Genomic DNA, 20,371 nt, shown 5'->3' on the forward strand with positions numbered 1-20,371 from the left:
TTAGAGACAGGCGAAAAAATATTTCATTCGATGCATGCATCTGGCAAATATTTTGATATTTGTGTAGCTTCAGTACGAAAAGTCGCAGAAAAAACATACAAATCCACTCTCTCTAAAAAATATACAAAAAAGATTACTTTTCATTATTGTTAGATATAAGTTGCTGTGTGTATTTCGCTAAAATCCGAGGTTTTTATATAAATGTCAGCTAAATGTCATGCAATTAGTTCCCTCCCTTGACTTTCAGAAGATTGCACAACACATGCCATTACCTATTTTACAGGTAATATATTATCTATAAATAAATAAATTTCGAGTAGAACAAAATTCAAATATTATTTATTTGCAATCTGAAAGTAACTGTCTGAAACAAGGTTGATGAATTGCTCTATTGTATACACTACATTAAATCAATAAGCCACAAATGGTTCTCTGTTTATACATGTAGGGTTAACATGAGTCGATTACTTCCGCGTTGATAAAATTAAAAATTATCAGTACAGATAGGCGTTATTTTTTTCGTGGGCAATATGAATTCTGTGTTCGGAATTAAAATTCAGTTCAAAATTAAAATTCAGTTCAGAACTAAAATTCAGCGATCCACCTGAGAAGTGTTAACGGTTAAATATATAATAATTTCTGACAAATATTCCAGTAGATAGAACGTGGCGCAGTGGTAGAGCGGCTCATTCTCATTCTGGGGGTCAGTGGTTCGAATCTCGTAACAGGCTTACTGTCGACGGTACCGATTAATAGGGTTTTCTCATAATTGGGTACGACAGCAGCCCGTGTACATCTCTCTCATCACGTCAAACAAACGTGGTGAGTACGTTTTACACGCTTCGGGGTTTGATCCTAGGGGAGTAGTACATGAAAGTCGTTTGAATATTCTAACATTTCGTATCGCTTAGAAATTTCGCTGGAGATATGTTTGTGACGCGCCCCAAAAAATAAACAGTAGCGTGGATGTATAAGCTCTAAATCACTTGGGTTCCCACAAAGAAAAACATTGAGAAAGAATGTTGGCTAAAAGAAACGATCATGGATGCAAGAAAGGTCTCAATGAAAGACAAAAATCTCAACAAAGACAAGTCTCAAAAGACAAAAGTCTCAAAAGACAAGAAAAGATCCCATGGAAGACACACGGGCCTGTGAAGGAGCCCATTGAAATGATAACCGCTCATAATAGCTACTGTTTATATGTTGTGTAAAAAAAAGATTCTGCTATTAAAAAATTAGAAGAAAACGGTATAAATTTATCGGATCAACTAAATCCTAAAAAATTATTTCTGATTTTGAATCACTGCAACAAAGAAAAGAATACTGAGCATACACGTTGCCGGCTCACTATAGATTTATAAAGAAAATTCAGGCGGAGTTGTTTCAATCGTTAGCTACAATAGAAGTAGAGCTAGTAAAGGAATTTTTTTCGTTGTCTCGTGCAATTGAAAAATTAGATTGGAATTATTTCATGAATACGAAGCTAAAAAGGTCATTAATACTTGTGTAAGGCAACTAAGATAGATTATGTCAGAAAACGAAAGTTAGAAATCAAGGTCGTGGAAATGAAATCAAGTTCGTGGAAATGAAAGTGAAAGTCAAATTCTGATTACGCTTACAATATTTGTTTTTGTTTCTCACTGACAGATTTCAGATTTTTCACCGATTTTACATAATCTTTGCAAGTGAATAATCATTCCCGAATAAGTAAATTTATTATATTTAGTCGAAAATGTCACATTTGCACAATTTTGTTGAGCAATTACCCCTATAAATCAAGGAAATCACACGCGGTGCAACGTTTTGTAAGGTAATTACCCGTGCAAGTTAAGGTAAGTCGTCGCTCAAAAATATAATAATATATAACTTTGAAAACGGCCCCCGCGGATTTAAGTAAATTATTATTTTTTTTTTTATTTTTCACTGACAGATTTCAGATTTTTCACTAATTTTACATAATCTTTAAATTTATTATTTTTCATCGAAAATGTCACATTTGCACGATTTTGTTGGCCAATTTACCCCTAAAAACCAATGAAATCACACGAGATGCTCAATTATGTAGGACAATTACCCCTAAAAATCAAGGAAATCACATGAGATGCTCAATTTTGTAGGGTAATTACCCTACAAAATCTTGCGAATCACACGCGGTGCTCAATTTTCATGAACAACCAATCATACACATCGACTGATGTAGTAAGAATCGGTGAAAAACAAAAACAATGTTACTTGTGAGTTAAATAATTTTTTTTACTTGTATCAATCTGATGAGTTAAATTTACTTGCATCAATCTGATTAGTTAAATAATATTTCCTTAAGCCGATCAAATTTAATGCAGGAATGTGCATAATTTAGAATCTGATCTCTGTCACATGTGATCATAGAAATATGTTCTCGCCGCAGTTCATCTAACTGTTCTTGTGTCAATAAAAAAATCTTCGTTACCATATTCATCAATAACCAAGTCAACTGTGTTGACCGGGGACTGCATAAATACCTCTTTGATGTAGTTTTCAAGTGCTTGTTTGTCGTGTATGAAAACCTTCACGCGTTGGTACATTATATAATACTCTGATGAAGATCTAATAGAAGATTTTAGGATTGAAAATCCTTAGGATTTTACCAATAAATTAATTTTTACAGTCTTATTTTTCAAATACAGAAGGTGCCAGGATTGGTCAGTTAGTCTGAAATGTATTCTTGATAACAGTGGACTATGACATCGTAGATAGACCGGATTGATCGGCTCTTGTACAATGAGATATCCGGGTGGTTCTTCTGGTGTGAACGAATAAAGAATATATCCCTGGTGCGTTTGATTTGATATTGTTGCATCTGTGTCATAGCTTCCATCAATTACATCACGCACAAGATTGACCGCGACCATTGGAGTTATATTTACGATTTCCGGAGATACATGTCGTCCTTGCCCTTGTGGGTCATTATTATGTCTGAGGATAGTTGCCGGTGGTAGTGGTTTTTTTGTATCGTGCAAGAATATCAGGACAGTTTTTGTTGATTAGATCGTTGAGTGATTTTGTCAATTCATCGGGTTTAAATGCTGGTAGTGTGAACGTTGGTAACTCTGTTTCAGTCAATCTATAACTATTAAGGTATAATTCTTTGATACTTTTTCCTCCCCTAAGTATCCGACGGAGATTCCGCGACGAAAAATATGTTAACGTTAACTACAACACCGTAGATGGTAAATTATCCACGTTGCTGGCTGAGTTCCGCTATTTAAGATAACAGACACAACTCCAGAAAACGTAGCGGTTGAATGTCGTCAGGGATATGTTGTAAATATCTCAAATTTAGCAGCGCTGAACACATACAATCTGTACACACGAGTGACTGTTGCGGCATATTTGATAGTATTATTTTGTTTTGACCATGTTGCGAATCCAGATGATACTGTGTATACGATATTGGTAATATGCCCGAGAGTTACTCTTTCTGGAATTTTAATCAGACCAATTTTGTTAACGATATCAGGAATTCCACTTACGATGTCCTCTTGTGTTTTCTTAATCGTATTCAATGTTTTTTCGGTATCAGAATGTTTCACGTCAATCGTATTAAGGATCGTCTTGATATCAGAAAGTTTTGTGTTAGCGGTCAACGGATAACCACAGAATTCATTTGCGGTTTCACTAAGATTTCTAAACTTTCTACGAAGATTTGTAAACGCGTTTACGTGAACATCGTACTCAGCCGGCAACGTGGATAATTTACCATCTACGGTGTTGTAGTTAACGTTAACATATTTTTCGTCGTGAAATCTTCGTCGGATGTTAGATCTCCTAAAACCAATATCTTGTTTGCTTTCATGCTGAGTTCGCCCGTCAGTGTCGCCGGTGGTTTTCAAACGATTAGCAACGCTTCTTGCAATTTCATTTCTGGTGGTTGCAAACGATATACTTGAGTTTCTGATTTTGTCGCTGTCAGTAAACACAGGGATGTTACATGTGACTGCACCGAGTACTCGGTGAACTATATCATTCCAATTTGATGTTGCTCGTTTTTAGCTTACCATATCGATCCTGAAAATTAACAACCTCACCTGGTTCTATCCCGGATAAGTTTAAAAGATTATCGATTTCATCTTTTGTCGCATATTTTGACAAATCATTACCATCGCGTTTTTTGCTTTTACTTGTACTGAGAGATCTTCCGTAAATATCAACCATTATAATTTAAGATGTGTTCAAAACGACGACCTATCTGCGGTATACTCGTGCACGATTTTGTGACGTGGTTTGCTTGATCTCGATATCGCGTCTAGTACATTAATTACTGTACGGCCACATATTGGTGGATCGGTTAATGTTTGTGTTGGTAACGTTGAGTACCAAACTAGAGTAATTTGTACTCCATTGACATATTTTAGAAATTCAACTGGCGGTGCTAACCCATATGAATGAAAATAAATAATTCCACTTGGATCAATCGCGTAAGTAACCCAGTGAGTTCCTGGACCATCACTGTTATCAGGATTAATAATCCCTGTTTCTGGGTTATTCGGTTTCCCCTGTAACTGATCTAGCATAAAAACACCTCTGAATATTTTTTAATTGTTTAGCGGCATCGAGTAAATCAAAATTTGACGTCGGCATAAAAACCGTTTGGGGTACCATGAGGGTGGAGTTCCTGGAAGTCTTAGACCGCTCCCCTTGTTTATACCCTTTTCCAGTTGCTTTCTTTAATGCCATTCCAGCAGCTGTTCCAACAGCACCTAACGCACCTGCCTTTGCTATGGCTGAAGCAGCAGCAGCTATCAGTGCTGGTATTGTTGCAAGAAGTGGAAATATGCCACCAGTTTTAACCATATCTTTAATAGCACAAGGAGAAAGAACAAGTTTAACTCCGGTTTTGATTTTAGTGCTTTATTGAAATGTTTTGGTTGAGTTTTAGTTAGTGAAAGTTTATTTGTACCACAACTAGCAATTTGATTTTTTTTTTAACGTTATTGTTGCCCTGTATGTGCTCGCGTTTTTCGATTGTAACTTTTTCACCTGACCGGGAGTCCCAGTGACATTAACGTGACTATATGACATTTTTAAAATCAATGTGATTGATCTAATTGTCTACATGTTTTCCACTGGGGCATCAATGACCCTCATTCGCCTACCAATACCTTCAAGTAACATTGATTTATCTCTGAGTATGACCGCGATTGCTCTGTAATTAACACCACCTGAATCTACGATAGCTCGGAAGTGTATATCAACGACAGATTGCTTAACTAAATCAAGATGTTCCAGCGAAAAGTAATAAATCGGGTACTGCTCTGTAAAATCTAGCTGTGATATTTGCAAACCAGTAACAATATTTTGATCACGTCCCATAAATGTCATCAAGCGATGATATGCACGTGCTACACGATTTTCTTAGTAATTCAATAATATATCTTCAGATGGTTCTTGATGTCCGTTTATTTTTAAAGATGCTTCAGAGACACCAAATTTGTCAAATACCATTGCATTTCTTTCTTGATTGCTTAATCGTGCAGCTTCTTGAAGAGCAACAAAGATATGTCTTGGTGCAGAAACACCTTGCTGTGATGATATATGCCATGTAAATAAACCGTTGACGAGATTTTGATTATTATAGGCAATTGTTGTTAACCATGATAATAACGATTTACTTCCTTGATCCATAAAAGAGAGTAGCCGCTGTTCTTCAACAATTGATGGAGTCATTACCGGCATCCACAAGGAAAGTTTAAATAATATTACTTTACTATCAGCAGCTCCTTTTTCTCGCCAGATAGCATCGTTATCATTTTTCTTTTCGATGAAGAACAATTATATGTTTTAATCCAAAAATAACCTTTCTGACATTTCTGCAGAATCCAAAGATGTGGGACAGTGGAATTGCACATGAAAATCTTCTACGATCACCCTTTAACATCAATTGACGTGTTCTAAATCCTAAATTGTATTTTGGGTTGTTATGAACCACCGGCCACAAATAGGCGTCAAAATTGTCGGCAAAGTTTCTTGGTCGTCTTACAATATCAGGTCTCCCATCAGGATGGTTAGAATTATCCTTGGCGAACATCATAGTCGGACCAGCTGATCTAGTATAATCATCTGAATATCAGGCCAGACCCATAATCGTTGTAGCGACGTCAACATATCTTAGATTGTCTCAATTTTTATTCCGACAATCATGTATATAACACTTTTGAATAACGCCAAGATACCATTATTAACAAAGCCAACTCTGACATTAGCTCCATTTGTTGTATTAGCATCGACGTTTGTTACAAGTTCACCTGTACCCTGAACTCGTAATTCAATTCGTCCACGTTGATTTGGCAATACTGCTTGATAAGAATACTATTTATAATCGCGCACAGACTCATCCTTGAGTACTGGTGCGTCCATGTCGAACGCTGGGTTGGACATACGTTTAAACATTTTATTATAATTTGTTATCGTCTAACACGAAGTCCGCTTCCTGATATCAGACTTGTATTTATTTGTTCAGCCCCTTGATTTATCAAGGCTGCTAATTTTTTTATTTGCAGCTTGATTTGTTACTTTACTGAATTTTGCAGGCATCGCTTCGGTGCTTTGTAATTTTACTGGTGGTTGGACCGCTTGAGGTTTACGTATTAATCGTGCTAGTCTGTCCTTCATTGCCAAGAACGCTTTACTGGCAGCGCTACCAATAGCACCAGGAGCTTTATCACAAACAACGTCAATAGCCTTCATCAATAATTGTTTTGCATCGGTATTGCTTTGGGGGCTATCCTTCTGAATAAACCCTGAACAACATCGCCAAGTCCATCTCCGTAAATTACTTTATAGGTTGGTAATCCACGGTGTGCATTGTGTATAATCATCTTATTTGTTATTTATTTATCTAATCGGCGTCAACGATTTCATCAACAAGCTCCCAACAAACATTGATGTCCTTGATACCACCTTGACATAATCGTCGGCAAATATCAGATGCTTCATTAATCACTACTGGTGAGTTATTATCAGCTCGTTTGCCCCCTAGGAGAACTTCTAGTCGTGACACATCATTAAGAATACTATCAGGACAAATAATATTACTTCCCAAACCACTACCAGTAGCACCAAGTGCATCGTGAAATTCTTCTTCTGTAGGTGCTTTATATAATTTATAACAATCTTCATCTGATTCCGTTTGTTGCAATGGAGGAGGAAGTCGATAGTAAGGATCTTGCTGGTGTTTTGTCGTTTCCCTTTCTTTTGTTTTTGTTCCCTTTCTTTTTGTTGTTTCCCTTTTGTTTTGTTCTTGTTGTTCTTGTTGTTCTCGCGTCATTTCATCATATTTGCCTACTCCTGTTAAATATGTCTTATAAAATATTTCTCGCTTGTTTATTCGATCAATATTTCGGTTTATTTTAAACAACCAACTAATCCATTCAAGACGACCTATACCTTTAACATGCTTGGGGTTTAAAACACTTTTTCTTGAATCATAACTTCCAGCAGAAAACGCACCAAAATTGACCATTTCGTCAGGTTTAATTGGTTGAAATATTTTATTGCCTCTTCTTTAGTACCTTTCTCCCTTAAATCAATTCCTCTCTTTCCTTTTTTGGATTTTTCACCACCAGCACCTTCAGGCGTTTCTTCGCCTTCATCTTAAAGTTGAGGTTGAGCTGTAGCTATTTTTTCAGCAGTCTGTTTTAATACTTGAAGAAGACTCTCTTCCTCCTCCCCCTCCTTCTTTTCTTTCTTAGGCCCCCTAATAGCAGCTAAGACTTTTCCAGTAACCACGGTGACGGGTTTAAACAACAGTTCTGTACCCTCTGAGTATTCAACTTGCGATTCTTGTCGTTATTGTAGTTTTTGTTTGACAGAATCTCGCACGGGGAGATATTTCTTTATTGCTTCTAGTCACTCTCGAGCTAATCTAGTGCTGTGAGCTTTACCGATGTTTGCCATTATTGATATAATAATGATTTAATTCACAGCATCAGGGAGTGCGCGACAACGAGTTGGTTGAATTTCGTAATATATTCGCACACTTGATGTATTTCCACGAAAAAACAAACAACTAACTTTGAGAGATACTCTTACGGTTAGTAGGTTTTTTTCTTTCGTCATTTTGGAAGGTTCATTTTGACACTTGGACGCTTCTAAAATAAGGTGGGTTCCCCCTCCTTGCTGCTCTACATGTTTTCCACTGAGGCATCAACGACTCTCATTCGACCAATACCACCTTCAAGAAACATCGCTTTATCGCTGAGTATGACCGCGATTACTCTATTGGGGCAACATCACCTGGTGGATCATTAACACGAGCTCGGAAGTGTATATCAACGACAGATTGCTTGGATAAATCAACATGCTCCAGCGAAAAGTAATAAATCGGATACAGATTTGTAAAATCTAACTAATATTTGCAGCCCAGTATCTATATTTTGATCACGTCCCATAAATGTCATCAAACGATGATATGCGCGTGCCACATGATTAAATGTGCAATTTAATAATATATCCTCGGATGGTTCTTGTTGTCCCTTTATTCTCAACGAAACCTCGGTAACGTCGAATTTGTCGAATATCATATGTGAACATTCCTGACTACCCGTCCGATTATTTTGCAGCGCAATAAAAGTATGTCGTGGTGCAGAAACACCTTGTTGTGATGCTATATGCCAAGTGATGTGATGTGATTTTGATTTTTAACGTATTTTTAACAATTTTTCAGTCACATCGCTAAGATGTCTGCAATGTGGCAGCTTATAGTGATGTCTAGCACTGGGGCATCATGTCGCAGACATGTAGCATCATGTCCCACCCAGTCACATTATCCTGACACCAGGCCGACCAGTCCTAACACTAACCTCTTAAGGCTGAACGCCAAGCGAGGCAGCTATTAGTACCATTTTGTAAGTCTCTGGTATGACTCGGCTGGGGATCGAACCCACGACCTCCCGCATCCGAGGCGGACGCTCTAACCACTAGGCCATCGGAGCGGTCTATATGCCAAGTAAATAGATCTCGAACAGTACTTTGAAAAGCATCTGTGGTTACTGTTGACCATGATAGTAATGATTTATCGCCTTGATCCATAAAAGACACTAATTTGTGTTCTTCTGTGACGGATGGAATCATTACAGTCATCCACAGTGAGAGTTTTGTTGTATTTACTTTATCAGCATCAGCAACACCAACACCTCGCCAGGTTGTATCATTATCATCACCTTTTCTTACGAGCACAACTGAGTGTTTAGCTCCAAAGATGACCTTTCTAACATTTCTGCAAAATCGGAAGATGTGAGACAGTGGAATCGCATATGAAAACTCTCTACGGTCACCTTTCAACATTGCTTGGCGTGTTGCAAATCCTAAGTTGTAAGTTACATTAACACTTCCTATAATATCAAAAGTAGCGCCTGGTCTGGCTGCGTTTTCAGATTCAACTGGTTGTGGATCAGATGCAGTATCTCGTGGTGTCCGTATTTTGATATTTTGAACATGATAGCGTTGTCGGTAATATCCTTAGCAAACATCATTGATGGACCGGCTAATCTTGTATAATCGTCAGAATATCTTGCTAGATCAATTATTGTTGTGGCAACATCAACGTCCTTGATAATTAATTTGATATGTTTCCATCAATCATATCTGTGGGGCTATCAAACAATGCCATAATACCGTTGTTGACAAAACCAACTCGTAAATTGGCATCGTATGTAGTATCATCCGTTTATACACGTTCACCTTCTACTTCAATAAATGCCTCACAGGGTAAGAAATATCTACTTGTATCCTGAACTTAAAGTTCGATACGTCCGCGTTGATTTGGTTGTCTTGCGTCATAAGAATAAAATTGATAATCACGTACTGATTGATCTTTGAGGACGGGTGCATTTATGTCAAATGCTGTATCAGATATGCGTTTAAACATTTTATCATATAGTTTCGATTTAAATTAACTATCAACAAGAACGAAGTCCACTTCCTGTTATCAAATTCGCAGTAATATTTCTTTAATAATAATCATAATAATAATAATAATAATAATAAACTATCTTTAACGAGGATAACACATTTGGTCATGACTGACCCATCTGTCATGTGGTCCTCAGTTTTTGTAATAAAATAAGGGGAATGGAAATAAGAAACATGGGATGGGGGAACGCCATAGTGCAACATTTACGTAATACTTCAATATCTGTCCCTCATTCAACTTACTCCACTTTATTTTGTCTCTATTTAAACGAAAATCTTGAAGAGATATCACCTCTTGTTGTATAAGCAATACTATTTTGATTGTTTCTGAGTATATGCGGTTCCTTATTTCTGTAAAAATATTGATGCTGTGTCAGATATGCGTTTAAACATTTTATCATATACTTTCGATTTAAATTAACTATCAACAAGTACGAAGTCCACTTCCTGTTATCAAATTCGCAGTAGTATTTCTTTAATAATAATAATAATAATAATAATAATAATAATAAACTATCTTTAACGAGGATAACACATTTGGTCATGACTGACCCATCTGCCATGTGGTCCTCAGTTTTTGTAATAAAATAAGGGGAATGAAAATAGAAACATGGGATGAGGGAACGCCATAGTGCAACATTTACGTAACACTTCAATATCTGTCCCTCATTCATGGGATGGGGGAATGCCATAGCACTGCATCAGATCTTTGATCCATCAAGGCTGCTAGTTTTTTGTTCGCAGCTTGATTTATTATTTTACTGACATCTGCGGGCATAACTTCAGTACTTGGTAGTTTTACTGGTGGCTGTGATTTTCGTAGCATTAATCGTGCTATTCGTTCTTTGATTGCCGAGAACACCTTACCAACAACATTGACAATTGCACCAGGAACTTTTTCACGAACGACATCAATAGCCTTCATCGATAATTGTTTTGCAACAGGCGCTACATTTGGAGCTAACCTTGTAAATAATCCCTGAACAACATCACCAAGTCCATCTCCGTAAATCGCTGTGTAGGTTGGTAATCGTGAATTTATTGCTCTGACCGGTACAGGTCTATAATGTTTATTGTGTACGATCATCTTATTTTAATTACCATTTATCTAATCATCATGACTAGAGTCACTGTAATCATCAACAAGTTCATCGATACGTTCTCGGTAAACGCCGATATCCATGATGCCACCTTGAAATAATTGCCGACAAATATCGGCTGCTTCATTAACAATTTCTGGAGAATTTTTTTCTTCACGTTTTCCTCCAATCAGTATTTCTAGTCGTTCTACGTCAGAAAGAACATTATTAGGACAAGCAACAAGACCACTTCGCTAACCACTACCAGTAGCACCAGGCTCATCGTTGGATTCTTCTTCTGGTTCTCCATATAGTTTATAAAAGTCTTCATCTGTTTCCGTTTGTTGCAATGGAGGAGGAAGTTGATAGGGAGGATCTTCCTGGTGTTTTTGTTGTCGTTTTTGTTTCTTCTGTTCCTGCAGGTGCAATGGAGGAGGAAGTTGATAGGGAGGATCTTCCTGGCGTTTTTGTCTTCGTTTTTGTTGTTGTTCTCGTTTTCGTTCCCTTTCCTTTTGTTTCCTTATTGCTCTTACTTGTTCAAGTTGCTGTTCAATTTCTTCTCCTTTTTGTTTCATTCCCTGTTTTTCACGTTCAGTACGCTCATCTACTATCTGTTTAAAGATGTCAAAGTCATAAATTTCTTGCTCAGTTCTTATTCGTGGAATATCAGTAGCGATGTGATATACATTCTTAATCCAACGGAAACGTTTCAACGTTCCAATATATTCGGGTTTTACATACTTTTCTCTTTTATGATATCCAAATGCGGCAATGTCAAGTAATTGTTTTATGTCTTTGATAGCTGCAATACCTTCAGGTGTGAATTTATCCACGATGTTGACTCTAACTCTTGGCAGGTGTGGTACTTCAGGTGGTGGTTGAGGAGGTTGCTGGGGTGGTGAAAGATGGCCATAAATATCAGTAGGTAATGTCTCAAGAGTTTTTTGAACCGCCTCTGTTGGTGTAACAATTTTTTCTTGGTTGGTTCGACGATTGGTTTAAATAACTTTTCTGTGCCTTCTGCAAATTTAACTTGAGCTTCTTGGCGTTGGTATAATATTTTTCTGAATGAGTCTCTAGCAGGAAGAAATTTTTTAATTGCTTCTTGTCGCTCTCGGGCTGACCTAGCTGTGTGAGATTCTGGATGAACCATTATTTTGATATACCAATTTTCAATTAATAGCAGCAGAGGGGGTGCGGCCTCATTTAGACGTCATATGGGTAAATAAAATACACATAACAGATTAGAAAACACAAACGACAGCGATAAAGTAACAAAATAAACTACCCCCCAAGAGTATCTTTTGGAGAGGAACTCTTAGAGAGGGAGTCTTGGAGAGAGACTCTCGGCTGGTTAGAGGTTATGGTTTGGCGTTAGTGACTTAATTTTTTCTATTTTTTTCGTATGAGGTTTTATTTTAAGCAAATGACGTTTCAGCAAAAGGTCTGTTCACCCCCTCTGCTGCTGAATAATGTTAAGAACCTATAGTAGTCTCATTAATAGATCTATAAAATAAGACAATTTAAAAGTAGAATGCAATTTTCATTTAATTTCTCAAGTAATTTAGCCCTTCGGTATCATGTGCCAGCAATCATTATATCCCCATCAGGGATAAGATAACCTGAATATATACAAATAAAGAAAATGCAAAGAAGCAAATATGGTTATTTTGATCAAAATACGTCAGTGTCAACAATCTTATGTTAGAGGAAAATATTATTTTGCAGTAACTAAAAGATAATATTCATATCAACCATTACGAACAGCTTCTCGGCCTATTCAAGCTTACATTGCTAGCTGTATATGTGTCCCTTGAAAGAGAAGCACAGTTCAAAATTTTTACAGAAATAACGAACCGCATATACTCAGAAACAATCAAAATATTATTGCTTATACAACTAGAGGTGATATCTCTTCAAGATTTTCGTTTAAATAGAGATAAAATAGAGTGGAGCAAGTTGAATGAGGGATAGATATTGAAGTGTTACGTAAATGTTGCACTATGGCGTTCCCCCATCCCATGTTTCGTATTTCCATTCCCCTTACTTTGGTGACAATGGGAAGCTACCTCTTTCAGATAAAATCCTGGCAGCATCTCTGAACAAAACCATATATGGAGAACAAAACTGGGGTGTCTTCGCAGCCGCGGAATTTCTTTTTTTTTTACTTCTTTTTTTTACACCTGCAGGAAGTACAATATGACAGATATTCTTGGTATTCATTCCCACTCCCACACCACCAACTTGTTCCAGATGAGATTTCAATTGTACTCGGAAATTTTGGTATTTCTTCTGTTTACAAGATAACATGGTCATATCTTCCAAGGTTAAATGATGATTTTAAAGCATTCAGGCAATCGAAGGCTTCAAATTGCTTCAAATTGATAGACACAAAGAACTCAGAAATCGCCTTAACCTTAACTTCTATAGCTTTTATTTGGCCTTGTCCATTAACGTATCCTAACCAAGTAACACAAGCGTGGCAAAAGTCAGTTTTTCTCAAGCTGATTGTCAGATTTGCTTCGCTTAGCCTTTCGAAAAACTTCCTGATGTTTCCATATGGTCCTTCCAAGTGTCACTGTAGATGATGATACCATCTTTCTAAGCGTCATAATGTCCTATTCGAGATGTTGTCATATTCACCAAACATTGGAAGCAACATAGGAACCCACCATTCCTAGCAGCATAACATTATAATGATGACTTTCATCCAGAGTCACGAAAGCTGAAAGTTTCTTTACTCCCTCCGTAAGTGGAATCTTAGACTTTGTTACACACTTGGCATCTTCAATCCTGTCATTACAGTCCTCAGTTCTAGAAACTGGAAACAAAACCCTGATGTGATGATATGTTATTTGGATTTTTAACGTAGCTTTAACAATTTTTCAGTCATATCTCTACGATGTCTGCAATGTGGCAGTTGATAGTTATGTCTAGCAATGAGGCATCATGACGCAGACAAGTAGGATGATGCCACACACAGTCACATTATCCTGACTCCAGGCCGACTAGTCCTAACAGTAACCTCTTAATGCTGAGCGTCAAGCGAGGCAGCTGTTAGTACCGTTTTTGTAAGTCTTTGGTATGACTCGACCGGGTATCGAACACACGACCTCCCGCATCCAAGTTCGAGGCTCTAACCACTAGGCCAGAAATGAATATGTCTTAGCGAACCTGTTCACTCTTCTGTAATCAAAACACATACGGAGTCTTATCTGGTTTCGGCACTAGAATATAAGCTGAACTCTTGTCACTTCAACTTGGTTCGATAAATTAATTTTTTTCAGCAAATATTGAACTTCTTTCTTCCCATAGTCTTGTTTCAGACATTTATCATAAAAGGATGTAGCTTTACTGGCGTCGAATTCACTATTTCAACGTCGTGGTAAATCGTATTTGTGCGTGATGGAAAATCTGGAAATAATTATTCATATTCTTTTATTAGCAGTGTGAGCTCGTTAATCTCACGCGGCAGCAGATACAAATTCATCTGGTCTAGATTGTCCAAACTTTTAGAATTGCAACGATTAGTCACCTCAAACTCACCATTTTCGTATTTATCATCTACAAATGCTGTGTGCGTATGACATGTACAACTAAATTAACTGAATAAGCTATATGATTTTTAACGTAGCTTTAACAATTTTTCAGTCATATCGCTACGATGTCTGGAATGTGCCAGTTTATAGTGATGTCTAGCACGGGGGCATCATGCCGCAGACATGTAGCAAATGTCCCACCCAGTCACATTATCCTGACACCAGGCCGACCAGTCCTAACACTAACCTCTTAATGCTGAACGCCAAGCGAGGCAGCTGTTAGTACCATTTTGGTAAGTCTCTGGTATGACTCGGCCGGGGATCGAACCCACGACCTCCTGCATCCGAGGCGGGCGCTCTAACCACTAGGCCACCTGAGCGGTAGGGTTACTACGATCAAATGAATCATATCTTGCCACACAGGAGTATGGATACTATCATTTAAGTTAATCACTTTTTCCTACCTTTTTACAATATACAATTTGATTGGTAACTGACCACTCGTCAGCAGAGGGCACCTCCGGTGGCCTCCAGCTCCTCGTAAGAACCCCATTCTTCAAGAAGTAACACGTTTCTTCTTGTGTGGTTTCAGTTTTACTCACAACCCTCTGAAACAACTCTCTGGATCGTTTTCCTGTCAGACAACTAATGGTTCTTTTGTTCCACCCTGATCAGATTTAAGAAAATGCATAGCCCAAAGACCACCACTGTTATCAATACCTCATGACGGATCCAAATTAGGAGTAAAAGTGGCCTCGTTTATCCTGACCCATAAAGATGTCCGCTAAGGAAATAACATCCTGATTAACAACATCATTTTCAAGCGAATATCTTGCCATAACTATAATAACTTTGTAAGTTGGATATAAACCAGGGATTTCTACTTCGATTTCTTCTCGTCGATCGATACAGGTTTGCCAATTACGAGTAGATTAATCACTACCTTATCTCCTGCTTCGTCATTACCTAGTAACAAACCAACGCCTTGAATAGGCAGAGAAGACACTATACCAATTGTCACTGGTCCTGAAACTAAATCTAATGACGATTTAACACAGTGGAGAGGGACAATAACATATCCACATTCTACTCCATGTTATCAGAACATTTTCACAAGAAGACGACTTCTCAGGAGCGGGCAGAGTACTTTCTAACTAAAGACTCTGAGAACCTGTGTCTGTTATTATTTTAATTGGAATAGCCTTATCTATATCACAATAGGTGAAATGGAATCCTTCTAATGAACAGTTTGTATTTCTCCATAGCAAATCAGACTGGTGTATTTAAGTCCCCACACAAGTACCTGTTTCATGACATAACCGTGACATTGACTTCTTTAAAACAACAGTATCTGGGTTAGCTGTTAGGATTCTCATGCATATACTTTACGCTGAACAAATCAGAAATAATATATCTTTTCGTATTACAAAATGAATTCGTGGAAATAGATACTATTTTGCTCCGTCTTATCAGATGTTTGTTTCTTCAGCGTTATGTCATTTTGAGGCTTGTGAGTACATTAATGAGACTGCAATGTTTTCGCAATTAATACGCTACTGAAAGGAATATATAGTTTCAAAAGGAACCTCATGAATAAAATAAAGTACTAACTATTAAATTAAAGGAGATCAAATATGATTTCATGACATAAGAAGATTTCAATGCAAATTATATTAAAAAATACAATGCGTTATTGCGTAACACCAACGACTGACAAATATTTTAAGGATGGAAGGGCCATCAAAATCGTAAGTGTATCGATAAAATGGATCATTGTTTTGACCATGCATCATGAATTACATTCATACGTGGTGCATTGTTTTACCCCAATCCTTTACTATGTGATAGAATTGTGTATGAATTTTTTTTAGTATTTAAAAATTATCACCCTCAAGGAGGATCTGCCATATGTCGCTGCCAAAGTTTAGTGTCAATGCCATTTCAAAATTCAAGAAAAAAAAAAGATTTGACAGTAGCCATAAAACACTATAACGTGGTTTAAATTACATGAATAATTATTATTTGACCATGTTGGCAATGCCTGAGACATCTGTTATTTAAAATTGCAGCTAGGGACGATTTATTCAGTAAGATATTTTTTTTTTCCTTATATTATCTGATTTTCTACAAGATGAATACAGAAAACTAATAAATCCTTAAGCTCGTATCATTAAATGTATACATTTGTCTTCATTGTTTACCGTAATGTCATTAATGTGATTATTGTTTTACAGTATCAGTTGTACATAGCATCAATTGTCCAAGAAACTGTAAAGGATATAAACCTGTAAATTCATTCGCAGAAGTGCGCAAAATCCAATATCAAAAAGAATATATTAGAAGTACAAATAACCGTATGGTATATATTAATTGGATTAAGAAGAAATGAATTGATTATAGAAATATATAGCTCTTTACACACAACAAAGAAAGGGAGTAGTAATGTTGAAAATTTGGGGACGTTGAAAGACCCAATTTTTGGCCTTTCTCTCTTGATTTCTTGCCAAGCGTGTTAAAATTAAATGTATAAGCATGAAACACCATACTGTATGGTCTTATTGGATAAAGTACATGAAGTCTCTCTTAGTCCACTGCTTGTATTGATAATTCTTTTTTTTTGGGGGGGGGGGGCACCAGACAGATCCCCCCAATCTTAGCGAAAGCTTATAAAAGGTTTATATGTATATGTTGCCCCCAAAGGTGTGTTGTTTGTGTTGGTTTTTTTGTGTCTTTTTATAAATAATTTTAAAAACGTTTTATTTAGAAATTTGGAGAAGGGTATTTCTAAATTTCCCTAGTGTGTCCATAGGGTTGTTCCTCCGAGAGTGATCTCTATTATCCTCTCGGATTTCCTTCCCTAGTATTTTGTCGACCTTGCTAGGGTCACCTATGTCCCATGTTTGCTATGTGCGTATGCTATATGTTCTGATTGCTATTTTTGTGTTTTCATGTTGGGACAGCAACTATGTCAAATTTATCGAAACCCAGTTGTCCTATCTTCTCCCGTGTTTATATTTACATCGGGAGTGTTTATTTAAAATTTTGAATTTTGGCGAAAAGTATTATTTTGAAACCCTAATGGTTGATCTGTGTGTACCTAAATTTATCATTCTTGCATATAAAATAAGATTGAAACTAGGCTCGAATTGGGGTCTATACTTCCTTTATTTGTGTATGTCTCCCATCTCGAGCATGTCCATCTTTTATTTGAATATTATGCCATAAAGCCAAAATTTTCTTTACCTGTAAATTGTCTTCCCTTTCGGGGTGCTTTGCACAGTATGGAACTGTACTATTGTTAGTAGTATAGAAAATATTTTTTTAATTTAATTAAAATGTTATATTTGAATGTCTAGTCAATGAGGGTTCCATTTCCAGACTCTTTCATGTGCCTGTTCACTTCGCGTAGCGCCATGTGACATAACCCATGACGTCCTTATCTGTACTTTCCTCATGGTGGACATTTTCATTTTTTATCTATAATAAATACATGACCACATTTCATCATGGTTGAAACTATAAAGTTGGTTATTTGATATAGGGTGTTTTTGTTGTAGTTTCCATCAGGGTATAAGATGCTCTGTGGTTTATATATATATTGTTCTTTTTAATTTCAGTTATAATTATTTCCATATTTCCTTTAGTATATGTACATTGTAGTAAAGTAGGATATTTATTAAATGGACCTATTTTGCACAGTGGACATTTCGGCGGTACTCTGACCATGTGCCGTCTCACTGCAGCCTCTCCCGTCAACCACGAATCATGCATGTATTTGAAGCAGAGGCTTTGTATTTTGAGGGAGCCTAGTTTAGACCAGTGCCTCCATGCTCTTTTCCAATTTACGTACATGCGTTCTTTCTCTATCTTACATGATATACTCCCTGGAATATCTTCCCGTGTCCAATTATAGCTTATATTTTCCTCAATATCTCTAAAACCTTTTTTGTCTCTATATTTAAATAATAAGTCCCTTATCCCTTTAAATTTCCTAGGTGTTTCGAGACGTTTGCGAAGTTTATTATTCTTATAAATATCTATTCTATTTCTTAGGGTAAAACCAAACTAATATATATGGGGCCCCGAGTGGCCGAGTGGTCTAAAGCGCTCTTCGTTACGGATCACTGCCATCTCACCTCTGTCTGCGGCGGTTCGAGTCTAAGATTCAGCCAATGTGGGTATGTGAGAAAGCTTGCCAGTAGCTTCTCGAGGGTCGGTGGTTCTTTCCGGGGTTTTCCCGGATTCTTCCTCCACCATTAATACTGGCCGCCATGTATAGCCTATCGTGTGCTGAAAATGGCGTTAAACCCCACAACAACAACAACAACAACTATATATATATATATATATATATAAAATCTCCCATGGTAATTTGGGTTCTGAATTATTTCTTTTAAATCTATTCAAAATGTTTGTTATTTTTAAAAGTAGCGGACTTGGTAAACCTATCCCCCCCCCCCTTTATTTTGCCCTACTCAAAGTTTTTTTTCTAACGTAGTGTAATTTAAAATTCCATTAATACTTTATAATCTGGTTATCAGTATTATTTAAAACAAAGTTATTTATATCTATCGATTTCATAATGTAATTCAAGTTGGCATACATATAAGTTTTTGCCACTTGGGCTCCTTCCATGATGCAGAGTGGCGTTTGTGCCCAGATATCAAAATTTTTTTTATATATTTTATTTTCCATTCCCTTACAGTTTTCTTTTTCTTCATCAAAACCAAACTATATACCTAGAGCTTTAACTCTATTTTTAAACAAATGTGGTGGTAGAACAGAGTGTTTACCTTTCCAGTTGCCCATTTCTAAAATTTATGTTTTATCGTGTTTTTTTTGTGATCCTGATGCTTGACCAAATCTTTCGAATTCATTTATTAAGTGTTCAAAGGAATTTGGATCTTCTATAAAGTTTGTACAATCATCTGCATGTTGCATCATTTTAACTTCATCTTGTAAATTTGGAATTTTAATACCAGCTATTTCTTTGTTGAGTTTTATGCTGATGCTAAGCATTTCAAATGCTATTACGTATAATAGCATAGATAGTCGGAATCCTTGCCTTACTGATTGTTTAATTTCAAATTGATCTGTCATAGCTCTATTGATCTGTACTCTAGAAGTGATATCATTGTACAGTATATTAGTCCATTTTCGGAAATTTTCTCCGAAACCAAATTTCTTTAGAACTTTTTGAGTATAGTTATGTTCTAATCTATCAAAAGCTTTTTCTTGGTCAAAAAGTACCATGGCAGCTTTTTTCTTGTTTTTTATAAATAATCTAAAATTGTTTTAATATTTAATATATTGTTTTGTTTTTCCATCCTTTTGGTTGCACAAGTTGGGTAAATATAAATGATTTTATCCATTCCTTTTTAATCCTATTTGCTAAAATTTTACTAAGTATTTTATAATCCATGTTTAGGAAGGAGATGGGCCTCCAGTTTCTGAGATCCTCCCTCTCCCCTTTACCTTTACATATTAAAATAATTATACCCTATCTCATCGTTTCAGTCATTTTATTATTTCTAAGTAGTATATTATTGTATAACCATTCAAGTATAGGCGACAGCTCTCCACAGAATTTCATATAGAAATCTACGGAGAGCCCATCTCCTCCTGGTGATTTCCCTTTGTTCGCGGATAGGATACTTTCTTTTATTTCTTCCTGCGAGATGAAATCTTCACATAAGTCTTTATTTTCTGATGAGATCATCTCGCAGGAATTGCCTTCTAAATATTTTTCAATTGTTTGTTCTGGTATGTTTTGTGTTTTATATAAGTTAGAATAAAAGTCTT

The sequence above is a fragment of the Sinohyriopsis cumingii genome, chromosome 14 (assembly GCF_028554795.1).
Source record: "Sinohyriopsis cumingii isolate HCF-2022 chromosome 14, ASM2855479v2, whole genome shotgun sequence".
NCBI classification, from domain to species: domain Eukaryota; kingdom Metazoa; phylum Mollusca; class Bivalvia; order Unionida; family Unionidae; genus Sinohyriopsis; species Sinohyriopsis cumingii.